The sequence below is a fragment of the Elephas maximus genome, chromosome X (genome assembly GCF_024166365.1).
Source record: "Elephas maximus indicus isolate mEleMax1 chromosome X, mEleMax1 primary haplotype, whole genome shotgun sequence".
In the NCBI taxonomy this organism is placed as follows: Eukaryota; Metazoa; Chordata; class Mammalia; order Proboscidea; family Elephantidae; genus Elephas; species Elephas maximus.
This window is the reverse complement of record NC_064846.1, coordinates 136,077,513-136,091,522: the sequence shown is the minus strand read 5'-3', so window position 1 is coordinate 136,091,522 and position 14,010 is coordinate 136,077,513. Positions and strand designations below refer to the sequence as shown.

Below are 14,010 nucleotides of genomic sequence, written 5' to 3'. Positions count from 1 at the left end.
GAACTCGTGTTTTTCATAATATAAAGATGGTTACATATAAAAATGTTTATAGAAAAATGTGTGTTGTTGTTTTTGGGTGCTGTCAAGTTGATTCTGACTCATGGTGACCCTATGGGACAGTATAGAACTGCCCCATAGGTTTTCCTAGGCTGAAATTTTTATGGGAGCAGATTGCCAGGTCTTTTCTCCTACAGACCAGCTGGTGGGTTTGAATCACTGACCTTTTGGTTAGCAGCTGAGCACTTAACCATTGTGCCACCATAGCTCCTGAAAAGTGCATATTCACGAGTTAGCACACACACATATATTTGTTGTTCTGTTACCTGACAAGGGCTAAAAGCAATGACACACCGGTAGAAATAAGCACACCTAGCCCCCAGATCTTGGTTTCTAATGCCATTTTCCTATATAAGGAACCAAGGCTAAGAGGAGAAATGGCTGACTCCATGACTAGGGCAGACAGTATACAAGATGAGGCTGGAGCATCTCGTAGTGCCAGAAAGTAAAGAGTACTCAAAACAAACAAACAAACAAACTCAAAACCACACAAAGGTGGAGGTATATCAAAGGGACACAGGAAGCAAGTAAAAAAGCTCCCAATGGCCAAAACTGGAAAAATTAGAACTACAAAATAAAGTAGTATTGGATTATAACCCAAAGTATAAAATAGGCCCATGAGTCCATATGAATATAAATAAATGAATAAATAGATAAGTGACAGAAAAGATAAATCTCCTGTGCAGAAAAATTTCAAATATTTTATATAGATACTGTGCTCTCAAAGAGGGGAATTATAAATCCCCACTTCCTAAGTGTGGTCCACACATAGTGACTTCCTTCCAAAGAGTATAGTGTGGAAAAAGCGGAAAAAGAGAAACTTTGCAGTAGAGATACCTAACAAACATTACCTCAGCCAGGTGATCAAGGTCAACATCAACAGTGCTAAATCATGTTGATAATATGTATCCTTGATATGATGTGATGAGAATGGTGCTTTACCTTTGTGGTTTTACTCCCCTGAACTCATAATCCCAGTCTAATACGAGGAAAACATCAGACAAATTCCAATAGAGGGACAGCCTACATTATACCTGCCCAGTACTCCTCAAAACTGTCAAGGTCATCAAAAACAAGGAAAATCTGAGAAACTGTCCTAGCCAAGAGAAACCTAAGGGAGACATGACAACTAAATGTAAAGTGGTATCCTGGATGGGGCCATACAACAGCAACAAAAAGGAAATCTGAAGAAAGTATGGAGTCTAGTTAATAATTAATGTATTAATGTTGTTTTGGAGCCCTGGTGGCATAGTGGTTAAGTGCTACAGCTGCTAACCAAAAAGGTCAGCAGTTTGAATCCACCAGCCGCTCCTTGAAAACTCTATGGTGCAGTTCTACTCATTAATTATAACAAATGTGCTACACTAATGCAAGATGTTAACAATAAGAAAACCTGGGTGCGGGATATATGGGAACTCTGTGTACTATCTGTAACTCAAGAGTTATATATATATTTTTTTTCTGTAAATCTTAAACAGTTCTAAAAAATGTTGTTGTTGTGTGCCGTCGAATTGATTCCAACTCATAGCAACCCTATAGGACAGAGTAGAACTGCTTCATAGTGTTTCCCAGGATGTAATCTTTTCAGGAGCAGATTGCCAGGTCTTATCTCCTACAGAAGCGATGGTGGGCTTGAACCACTGACTTTTCAGTTTTCAGCCAAGTGCTTAACCATTGCACCACCAGGGCTCCTTGTTCTAAAAAAAAATAAAGTCTGTTAAAATAATAATAATAAAAAGCCTCCAGGTAGAGATTGTTGACAGTAAGCAGCCTTTGCTGCATAGAGGTGAGTGCTGGAGGGATATGGGTAGGGTGCTATCTGGTCTGTGCCACCTAACATCAGCAGATATGAACGACCAGGACAGTCCTAGGCCCTATTCTTGGGATTTTGAAAGTTCCACTCTATTGTGATGGTATTCTCTTGGAGAATTTGCACTGCACACCTTTTAATCTGCCGGCAGTGAGTGGGCTCAATGCAGAGTGGCCTGAGAAGCGCCGGGAATCTGACCACCAAGGCAATCTGAGGCCAAGACTGGGGCGCCTGCCTGTACTGAGCTTGGCTGATCTAGTGGGCAGAGCACCCCACTTGTGTGTATGGGACAGCACTTATTTCTGGGAAATATAACCAGGCTGCCTCTCCTCTAGGATATTTTCTTGGGACTTTGTAAGGGTGTAATTTGGATGACCATCACTCATGTGCCGTTTGTTATACTGTGGGGACATGCATCTTGCTATGATGTTGGAAGCTATGCCATGGATATTTCAAATTCCAGCAGGGTCGCTCATGGTACACAGGTTTCAGTGGAGTTCCCAAATTAAGACAGACTAGGAAGAAGGTCATGGTGTTCTACTTTTGAAAAGTAGCCAATAAAAACCTTATAGACCACAACAGAATGTTGTCTGATATAGTGCTAGAAGATGATCCTCCTAGCTTGGAAGGCACTACACATTAGCTGCAGCAATGGACTCAAACATACCATGATTATGGAAATGGCACAGGACTGGGCAATATTTTGTTCTGTTATACATAAGGTTGCCATGTTTCAAAGCTAACTCAAGGGCAACTAACAACAAAAACAATTTGGATGAACCAAGGGGCATAGTTTTGAGGGTTTCATTGTAATCTCTCCAGACAGCATTATCTGGCAACTGCAGCTGAGAGTCACCAAACTACAGAACTGAGGAAAGGATTTCAGCTCACAAACGCTTGCCAGGCTGTTGCTGCTGTTTGTAGAATGTAGATATCTAAACAAGAGCTGACAGTGTTGATGTCTTAGTTTCTAGGCAAACCATGAACGAACAAGAGTTGGTGTTTTGAACTTCACCGGTAGTAAGGAACACAGACTTCTCTGCTCATAACTATTTGGCATGTGTCAGTCAAGACTGAATGAATGGTTCTCTACCCATTCATTGTCTACCCACTCCTGAGAAGCAGCTGGCTGAATGTGGTGAGTATGCCCCAAAGCTGCCATGTTAAGTATAAGGCCTACTCCAGGTTCAAAGATACCAGCCGCATATTATCATTAGCCAAAACCATATGACAGTGGCATGTATGTTCTGATTTTTCCTATTTCTCTTTTAAATTAAAAAAAAATTGGGAACCTATTTTCTCAGGGCCAGAAGGTGAGGTGTTGGATGGTGATTAACATAGGCCAAGTATTTCATCCTTTCTCCAGATTAGTTTTGGAGAAATACTACTGAGTATATGTTGGGTCTGCATCAGACCAGCATATAACTAGAGTAATTAAGATGGAACCAAAACATTAACAAAGAATGTTAGCACCTTCTACCTTTCCCAACAGGGATTCTCCTCACTGACTGAGCTGGAGAGAGGGGCCTTAGAAAAAATTCTGACTTTTTGTCTAGTCCATCATGGTAAGCAGAGATCGGCAATAAAACTGCATTGCTAACTGACTTCGAAGATCAGAGCTTTCATATACTCACAAGTTAGCCCAGAAGAGGAGTTGATAAGGAATGCCAGGTCTATACCTATTGATCTAAGATTGGGATTTACTGCTGCCTGGAAAGTTCTACCCAATTTCAGCTTCTGTGGTGTACCCAGAGAGGGGATGATAAATACTCCTGTGCCATTGGAGCTGTCACTTTAGAGAGTGGTATGAATGATGATAAAAGACAAACACAAATTCCAGAAAAACTTGGATTGGTTTTCCTGTCAACATTACTGAAATGTGAGATGGGAAACTATTGATAGAACGCACTGAGCGTCCCTGGTAAAATGTTATATAACAATGACTATGCTGTGCAAAGGTACATTTCACCACTTCTGAAAAATCAGGAATATGTTCTCCTGTGGAGCCTGCTGTTTGAAAAGATTTTTGTATTTCATTCCAAGGGAAATCAAAGCAGAGAGAGAATGGAATTTTAAAAGTTTTAGAGAAAGCTTAGGAAACCATTAGAAACTGAAATCTGATATAAGATTATATTTGGGAAATTCTCTTCACTACTCAGAAAAAATGACTTCATTTAGGCCTTGGAAAAGTGGCTTTAGCTATTTTGATCTGTCTAGTGGGTGATTTGATTACTGCCTTCCCTGTTGCCTTATGTAGTCAGCAATACTGAATTGTCCTCAGGACAGCTGATGGGTTGTGTAAGTAACAAAGCCAAGGGTACCTTGAGACATGGTGCTAAAGCATTGTCTTTATTAAATTAGTTAATATATGAGCTTAGAACAGTGCCTGGAATACAGTAAGTACTTAATGAATGGTGGAAGTTGTAGCAGACACCTTTGATGTCCTGCCCCTTATCCCCCAGTTTACCTGCAGCTGCCTCTGAGTTCCCATGCACATCAATAGGTTTCCATCTTGACTGCTGGGCTTCCTCTGCTTCACTGTCTGAGGGCTTCCTCGATTACTTCTGGAGCTTGTTAAGCTTTCCAAAGGGGAGCCTAGAAATGCTGGTGATTTAACGACCCCAGGCCAACTCTCAACCAATGAGACATCGGTAAGTACCCCAGCTTCCCTGTCTTTGTTCTTGATGCTGTGTGCCGTTGAGTTGATTCCAACTCATAGCCACCCTACAGGACAGAATAGAACTGACCCATAGGGTTTTCAAGGCTGTAATCTTTACGGGAGCACATCTCCAGGTCTTTTCTCCCATGGAGCCGCTCTTGGGTTTGAACCTTCGACATTTCTGTTAACAGCAGAGCATTTAACCATTGAGCCACCAGACCTCCTTAGGTGGGGCATTTCTGAAGCATGTTCTACGAGATTCCTCAGAGAGTCCCCAGAAGGATTGAGCTCCAGTTGCCTACAGCATAAATCCACTTAACAAAGCACTCTTTTATTCTCTTTTTTCCTTTCATATCTCGCTTTCTCCACTCTCTCAACTCTGCTTCCTGAGATCACCTCCCAAGTAAACTGCCTGACCCTAAGTTCTTTCTCAGGGTCTGATTTTTAGGTGACCAGAACTAAGAGAGGTATTGTTGGTATTAACCTCTGTTGAGCATGGGTGCCTGAGCTGTAACGTAAAAGGCCGTGATACAAAAATTCATTATTTGTGGCTACATAGTCATTTATCATGCAGAGACAAATAGATGCATGCTCAGTTTTGGATGTATAAAAAATGACCACAAATTATTGAATCAATAAGAAACAGGCTTTTTGGAAAATGACTATAGCCGGAAACCAAAGAAAATGCTCATACATACTAAAACGTAAGAAGTAGTGGCTGTCTGGGAACATGTACAACTTCTGTGCTCATGTGCCAGAAACTGCCATTTCTGTCATGTTCCAACACGGATTGGAAAATCTTAGTACGTGTATGTAGAGTGTCCTGCACAATTGCATTTGTTTTGTTAAAAAAAAAAAAAAACAGCAAAAAGGCTGTTCAAGTCTTTTAGTTCAGTATAAATTTATTCCTCCAAAGGAAAATGCCATCCTAAACATTTTTTACTTGCAAAACAATCTTCAAGCTATACAGCAATTTATTTCACATGACATTTACAAAAAAAAAAATCAACAGAAGTAGCTTTTATAACATGTGAATCCACAAATCACGTATCCTGGCTCTGGTTATGCACTGAAATCTCCTGAAGTCTCCTATGGTGCTGCCCCTGGGGGAGGTCCTTTAGAGATGATTGTTTCTATTCACATAAGTATCTTTTTCTCAATGGAAAATTTATATTATTCCCTATTGGGGCACCACTGCTTTCTCCATTCCCAGGCCCACAAAGACAGTCATTGACAGGGATTGCGACATTCTGCCTTAATGCTTTCATTGTCTCCAACGTTTCATATGGTGCTTTCCTTGAAACAAACAAAACTAGGAAAATGAAATATGAAAAATCAAACTGAAGAAGTGGATTCAATATCAACAGAATGCAATAACCAGTATAAAAATCATTCAAACACGGACATTTGGGTATGTTCAGTGAGTGTAATTATAACAGCATCCAGTGACAGTTGGTAATAACATTAGCCTCCAAGCCGAGCACATCATTATTCCGAATCGTCTTTTTCCCCTTTACCATTCATTTCTTCAGTACTTAGAGGGTGGCTTTCATAATGTCAGCTGAACTCAGGGGTAGTCTGGGCTGTCACTTGGGAATGCTGCAGTGCTGTGGATCACTCTTATATAGCCTTTCTGGCATTGGTCTTATAACTCCCACCAAATGACTGCGTGGCACTATGCAAATAAGGTGCTTGTGGCCTACTAAGTGGATTAGATAGTTTGCTGATAATGCAAATAAGGTGCATGGCACCCTTGTGGAGGTGGGATCATGCAGATAAGGTGCATGGAACCCTAACAAGGGAATTGGTCAGTTTTGCCATTCTGCTAGGCTTAAAATGAGTCATCCCAGAGGTGGAAATGGGGGGCCTTACTAACATCGCCCCCACACATCTGTCGGTTTGTCATACTGTGGGGGCTCGCATGTTGCTGTGATGCTGGAAGCTATGCCACTGGTATTCAAATACCAGCAGGGTCACCCGTGCGTGACAGGTTTCAGCTGAGCTTCCAGATTAAGACAGACTAGGAAGAAGGGTCTGGCAGTCTACTTCTGAAAAGATTTAGCCAGTGAAAATCTTATGAATAGCAGCAGAACATTGTTTGATATAGAGCCAGAAGATGAGCCCCTAAGCTTGCAAGGCACTCAAGAGGTGATTGGGAAGAACTGCCTCCTCGAAGTAGAGTTGATCTTAATGACATGGATAGAGTCAAGCTTTCGGGACCTTCATTTGCTGATGCGGCACGACAAAATGAGAAGAAAGAGCTGCAAAACCCATTAACAATTGGGACGTGGAATGTACTAAGTATGAATCTAGGAAAACTGGAAGTCATCAAAAATGAAATGGAATTCATAAACATTGATATCCTAGGCGTTAGTGAGCTGAAATGGACTGGTATTGGCCATTTTGAATCAGACAATCATATGGTCTACTATGCTGGGAATGATAACTTGAAGAGGAAAGGCATTGCATTCATCATCAAGAAGAACATTTCAAGATCTATCCTGAAGTACAATGCTGTCAGTGATAGGATAATATCCATAAGCCTACAAGGAAGACCTGTTAATATGACTATTATTCAAATTTACGCACCAACCACTGAGGCCAAAGATGAAGAAATTGAAGATTTTTACCATCTTCTGAAGTCTGAAATTGATCAAAGATGCAATCAGGTTGCATTGACAATTACTGGGGATTGGAATGCAAAAGTTGGAAACGAAGAAGAAGGATCAGTAGTTGGAAAATATGGCATTGGTGATAGAAATGCTAATGAAGATTGCATGATAGACTTTTGTAAGGCCAACGACTTCTTCATTGGAAATACTTTTTTTTTTTATACATATGGACCTTGCCAGATGGAATATATAGGAATCAAATAGACTATATCTGTGGGAAGAGATGATGGAAAAGCTCAATATCAGGGGGCCAACTGCAGAACAGACCATCAATTGTGCATATGCAAATGCATGTTGAAACTGAAGAAAATTAGAACAAGTTGATGAGAGCCAAAGTAAGACCTTGAGTATATCCCAGTTGAATTTAGAGACCATCTCAAGAATAGATTTGATGTGTCAAACACTAATGACCAAAGGCCAGTTGAGTTTTGGAATAATGTCAAGGACATCATACATGAAGAAAGCAAAAGGTCATTTAAAAGAAAGAAAAGACCAAAATGGATGTCAGAAGAGACTCTGAAACTTGCTCTTAAAAGTTGAGTAGCTAAAGGGAAAGGAAGAAATGATGAAGTAAAAGAACTGAACAGAAGATTTCAAAGGGTGGCTTGAGAAGACAAAGTAAAGTGTTATAATGACCTGTACAAAGACCTGGAGATGGAAAAGCAAAAGGTAAGAACACTTTCTGCATTTCTTAAGCTGAAAGAACTGAAGAAAAAATTCAAGCCTCCAGTTGCACTATTGAAGGATTCCATGAGAAAAATATTAAACCACTCAGGAAGCATCAAAAGAAGATGGAAGGAATACACAGAATCACTATACCAAAAAGAATTGGTCAACGTTCAACCATTTCAGGAGGTACCATATGAGCAGGAACCAATGGTACTGAAGGAAGAAATTCAAGCTGCATGGAAGGCATGGGTGAAAAACAAGGCTCCAGGAATTGACGGAATACCAACTGAGATATTTCAACAAATGGACACAGCACTGGAAGTACTCACTTGTCTATGCCAAGAAATTTGGAAGACAACTACCTGGCCAACCGACTGGAAGAGATCTATATTTATGCCTATTCCCAAGAAAGGTGATCCCACCAAATGTGGAAGTTATCAAACAGTGTCATTAATATCACATGCAAGTAAAATTTTGTTGAAGATCATTCAAAAGAGGCTGCAGCAGTATATTGACAGAGAACTGCCAGAAATTCAAGCCAGATTCAGAAGAGGACGCGGAATCAGGGATATCATTGTGATGTCAGATGGATCCTGGCTGAAAGCAGAGAACACCAGAAGAATGTTTACCTGTGTTTTATTGACTGTGCAAAGGCTTCCACTGTGTGGATCACGATGAATTATGAATAACATTGTGAAGAATGGGAATTCCAAAACACTTAATTGTGCTCATGAGAAACCTGTAAATAGATCAAGAGGGAGTTGTTCAGACAGAACAAGGGGATACTGTGTGGTTTAAAGTCAAGAAAGGTGTGCTTCAGGGTTGTATCTTTTCACCATACCTATTCAATCTGTATAATCTGAGAACCTAGATTATATGAAGAAGAACAGAACATCAGGATTGGAGGAAGACTCATTAACAACCTGTATTATGCAGATGACACAACTTTGCTTGCTGAAAATGAAGAGGACTTGAAGCACTTACCGATGAAGATCAAAGAACACAGCCTTCAGTATGGATTACACCTCATCATAAAGAAAACAAAAATCCTCACAACTGGACCAACGAGCAACATCATGATAAACGGAGAAAAGTTTGAAGTTGTCAAAGATTTCATTTTCCTTGGATTCAGAACCAACAACCACGGAAGGAGCAGTCAAGAAATCAAAAGATGCGTTGCATTGGGCAAATCTGCTGCAAAAGACCTTTTGAAAAAGGTGTTTAAAAGCAAAGATGTCACCTTGAAACTAAGGTGCACCTGACCCAAGCCATGGTGTTTTCTATTGCCTCCTATGCATGTGAAATCTGGACAATGAATAAGGAAGACTAAAGAAGAATTGATGCCTTTGAATTGTGGTGTTAGAAAAGAATATTGCATATTCAGGAACTGCCAAAAGAACAAACAAATCTGCCTTGGAAGAAGTACAACCAGAATGCTCCTTAGAAGCAAGGATGGCGAGACTACGTCTCACACACTTTGGACATGTCAGGAAGGATCAGTCCCTGGACAAGGTCATCATGCTTGGTAAATTAGAGGGTCAGCAAAAAAGAGGAAGACGCTCAATGAGATGGATTGACACAGTGGCTGCGACAACGGGCTTAATCATAACAATGACTGTGAGGATGGTGCAGGACAAGCAGTGTTGCTATGTGTTGGAATGAACTCAATGGCACCATCACTGTCTTAGTCATTGTCATGGATTGAATTGTGTCCCCCCAAAATATCTGTCAACTTAGCTGGACCATGAGTCCTAGTATTGTGTGATTGTCCACCATTTTATGTGATTTCCCTATGTGTTGTAAATCCTGTCACTCTGATGAAATGAGGTGGATTAGTGGAAGTTATGTTGATGAGATATACAAGATTACATAGTGTCTTAAGCCAATCTCTTTTGAGATATCAAAGAAAGAAGCAAGCAGAGAGACATGGGGACCTCATACTACAATGAAAGCAGTGCCAGGAGCAAAGTGCATCCTTTGGACCTGAGGTTCCTGCACTGAGATGATCCCAGATCAAGGAAAGATTGATGACAAAGACCTTCCTCCAGAGCCAACAGAGGCAGAAAGCTTTCCCCTGGAGTTGACACTCTGAATTTGGACTTGTAGCCTTCTAGACAGTGAGAGAATAGATTTCTTTTTGAGAAAGCCATCCACCTGTGGTATTTCTGCACTAAGACAGTCATCTAGTGCTGCTATAACAGCTTCATGGAGTTCCCAGCAGGAGACAGAGCACCTGGTAAACAGTGATACATGCTTTCCCACCCCCATTCTCTTCCCACTGTTCTACCTCCTTGCTTCCTGGCTGGCCATGGTGGCTTGGCTGGCTGGGAAGTGCAGCATCAGTGCCGTTTGGATTCGCTCCACCCACGTCGGAGATAGGCGGACAGGGAGTATAGAGAAGCAGCTTCATGATGTTTCCAGCATGAGACAGAGCACCTGCTGGACCTGTCCTGCTGTACCATAGCTGATTGACTGGCCCTGCCCATTGAACAAGGAAGTGAAAAGTATCATGACCACAGATTAGTAAACAACAAAGAATGCACAGCCTGCCTGCTCAGACATAACCAAATAAAACAAACAAAAAACCAAAAAAACAGGACCAAACAAACAGATCTACAATCAGTAAATGAAGTACATGTATATATATATAAAGGACAGGATGGTTCCAATAGGCTTCCAATATAAAACACCAGATGACTTTCCAGTAGAAGAAAAGGCACTAGAACCACCTGATAGGGAATTAAAAACTCTAATATTCAGAGCTATCCAAGAGTTGAAGCAAAAAGCAGACAAAAATTAGGAATAAATAGATAAATACATGGAAAAGGCAGACAAAAATAAATGGAAGAATTCAGGAAAATAATACAGGAACAAAATGCCAAAATAAATTCACAACTAGAAATCATACAAAACAACAATTAGAAATCCAGAAGATAAACAAGATTTCAGAAATGGACAGTGTCATAGAAGGGCTGAGGAGCAGGTTTGAAATGATGGAAGGCAGGATCAGCAAAATTGAAGACAAACACTTGGATAGAATTTTGTCTGAGGAAAAATCAGAAAAAAGGAATGAAGAAAAATGAAGAAACCCTGAGACTTATGTGGGATACAATCAAAAGCAAGAACTTGAGAGTGATTGGAGTTTCAGCATAGGGGGAGAAAACGGAAAACACAGAGAGGATCATTGAAGAATTCTGACAGAAAACTTCTCTATTATCATGAAAGATGAAAAGCTGACCATCCATGAAGCTCAACGAACCCCATATAAGCTAGACCCCAAAAGAAAATCATTAAGGCTTTTCATAATCACACTTGCTAAAACCAAAGACAAAGAAAAAATGCTGAGAGCAGCTCAAGAAAAACAAAAATTCACATACAGAGGAGAAACAATAAGATTATTTGGCAGAAACCACGCAGGCAAGAAGGCAATGGGATGACATATATAAAACCTTGAAAGAAAAAAATTGCCAACCAAGAATAATATAACCTGCAAAACTCTCATTCAAATATGATGGTGAAATTAGGACATTTCCAGATAAGCAGAAATTAAGGGAATATGTAAAAACCAAACCAAATTTAAAAGAATTATTAAAGGGAGCCCTTCAGTCTGAGAAGAAAGAACACCAGACCACATCCTGAATCTAGGACACAAGATTGTACCAGCCAGATACCAACCTAGGAAATGAACTCTCAAGGACTACCCAAACCCAAAATAATTACAACAGGGAACCAGAGAAGTTAATCTGTAGATGACAATAACTTCAGAAAAATAAAAGAGGGAATAAATGGTGTAGGTATAGAACTTCCTAATGGAGAGGAAGGCAAGGTGATACCAAGTAATAATAGACTGGTTCAAACCTGGGAAGATAAGGGTAAATTTCAAGGTAACCACAAAGAAAGTTAACAAACCTACTCATCAAAATAAAGAAGGAAAATATAAAGTCTCAATAAAAACAAAATCTACAAAAGAAATGAAAAAGAAATCCACAAACAAAAGGAGTTCAGTGTAGGAGAGTAAGAGGAAGAAATAAAACATCGGCACCACAAAAACAAACAAACAAAAAAACTACAAGATAACAGCAATAAACTCACACCTATCAGTAATTACACTGAATGTATATGGCCTAAATGTACCCAAAAAGAGACAGAGAGTGACAGAATGTATTTAAAAAAAAAAATCCATCAATATTCTGTCTACAAGAGACATACCTTGGAAACAAAGATGTAAATTTATTAAAAATCAGAGGATGGAAAAAATATCAAGGAAATAACTACCAAAAAAGAGGAGGAATGGCAATACTAATCTCAGATAAAATAGGCTTTAAAACAAAATCTATCATAAAAGACAAAGGGGGCGCTGTATAGTGATTAAAGGGAGAATCCATCATGAAGACTTAACCATAATAAACATCTGTGCACCCAATGACAGGGCTTCAAAATACATAAAACAAACTCTAACAGCACTGAAAAGAGAAATTGACAGTTCCACAATAATAGTAGACTTCAACACACCACTCTCGGTAAAGGACAGGACATCTAGGAAGAAATTCAACAAAGATACAGAAGAGCTAAAAGGCACAATCAGCCAACTTGACCCCAGAGAAACATATAGAACACTCCACCCAACAGCTGCAAAGTACACATTCTTTTCCAACACACGTGAAATGTTCCCCAGAATAGACCACATCTTAGGCCACAGAACAACCCTCAACAAAATCCAAAACATTGAGTTAATACAAAGTATCTTCTCTGGCCACAACACCATCAAAGTAGAAATTAACAGCAGGAAGAGCAAGGAAAAAAAAAATCAATTACATGGAAACTGAATAACACCGTGCTTAAAAATCACTGGGTAATAGAAGAAATTAGAGATGGAATAAAAAAATTCCTAAAATCAAATGAGAATGAAAACACATCACACCAAAACCTTTGGGACACAGCAAAGGCACTCCTCAGAGGTCAATTTATAGCAATAGATGCACACATCAAAAAAGAAGGGACAAAATCAAAACATTAGCTATACAACTTGAACAAATAGAAAGAGGACAGCAAAAGAAGCCCACAGTCACCAGAAGAAAGGAAATAATAAAGATTATAGCAGAAATAAATTAAATAGAGAACAGAAAAACAATAGAAAGAATCAACAAAATCAAAAGTTGGTTCTCTGAAAGGATCAACAAAATCAACAAACCACTGGCCAAACTGACAAAAGAAAAACAGAAGAGGACATAAATAACCCAAATAAGAAATGAAATGGGGGATGTTACAACAGACCCAACTGAAATAAAAAGGATCATAATGGAGTATTATGAAAAACTATATTCCAACAAATTTGAAAACCTAGAGGAAATGGACAAATTTCTACAAACACACTACCTACCCAAACTAACACAAAATGATGTTGAAAATCTGAACAGACCCATAACAAGAGAAGAGATTGAAAAGGTAATAAAAAAAACTCCCAACAACAACAAAAAAACCCTTGGCCCAGATGGCTTCACTGGAGAAGTCTACCAAACATTCAGAGGAGAGCTTATGCCAGTACTACTCAAACTATTCCAGAACATAGAAAAGGAAGTGCTATGGCCAAATTCATTCTATGAAGCCAGCATAACTCTGATACCAAAACAAGGCAAAGACACCACAAAAAAGAAAATTACACACCAATATCTCTCATGAATATGGATGCAAAAATTCTCAACAAAATTCTCGCCAGTAGAATTCAGCATCATATCAAAAAAATAATACACCATGACCAAGTAGGATTCATACTAGGTATGGAAGGATGGTTCAACATTAGAAAATCAATCAATGTAATAAATGAAAGAATCACATAATCATCTCAATCGATGCAGACAAAGCATTCGACAAAGTCCAACACCCATTCCTGATAAAAACTCTCATTAAAATGAATATAGAAGGGTAATTTCTCAACATAATAAACGGCATCTATGCAAAATCAATGGCCAGCATCATTCTTAAAGGAGGCTGAAAACATCCCTCTTGAGAACAGGAATGAGACAAGGATGCTCTTTATCACCCCTCCTATTTAACATTGTGCTGGAAATTCTAGCTACAGCAATAAGGCAAGGAAAAGAAATAAAGGGCATCCAAATTGGTAATGAAGAAGTTAAACTGTCCCC

General features: G+C 39.4%; 1 long non-coding RNA gene across 6 annotated transcripts in view; it reads left to right on the top strand.

Annotated features, from left to right (window-relative positions):
- Window positions 1-14,010, top strand: part of LOC126068956 (uncharacterized) — a 60,979-nt gene that overhangs the window by 42,213 nt on the left and 4,756 nt on the right. For 5 of the 6 annotated variants that reach the window (XR_007515782.1, XR_007515778.1, XR_007515780.1 and 2 more), the window contains 2 exons: window positions 2,835-3,005; window positions 4,330-4,518. This is a non-coding gene — a long non-coding RNA (uncharacterized LOC126068956). The remainder of the gene's footprint in view (window positions 1-2,834; window positions 3,006-4,329; window positions 4,519-14,010) is intronic. The other variant, XR_007515781.1, reaches the window with a different exon arrangement.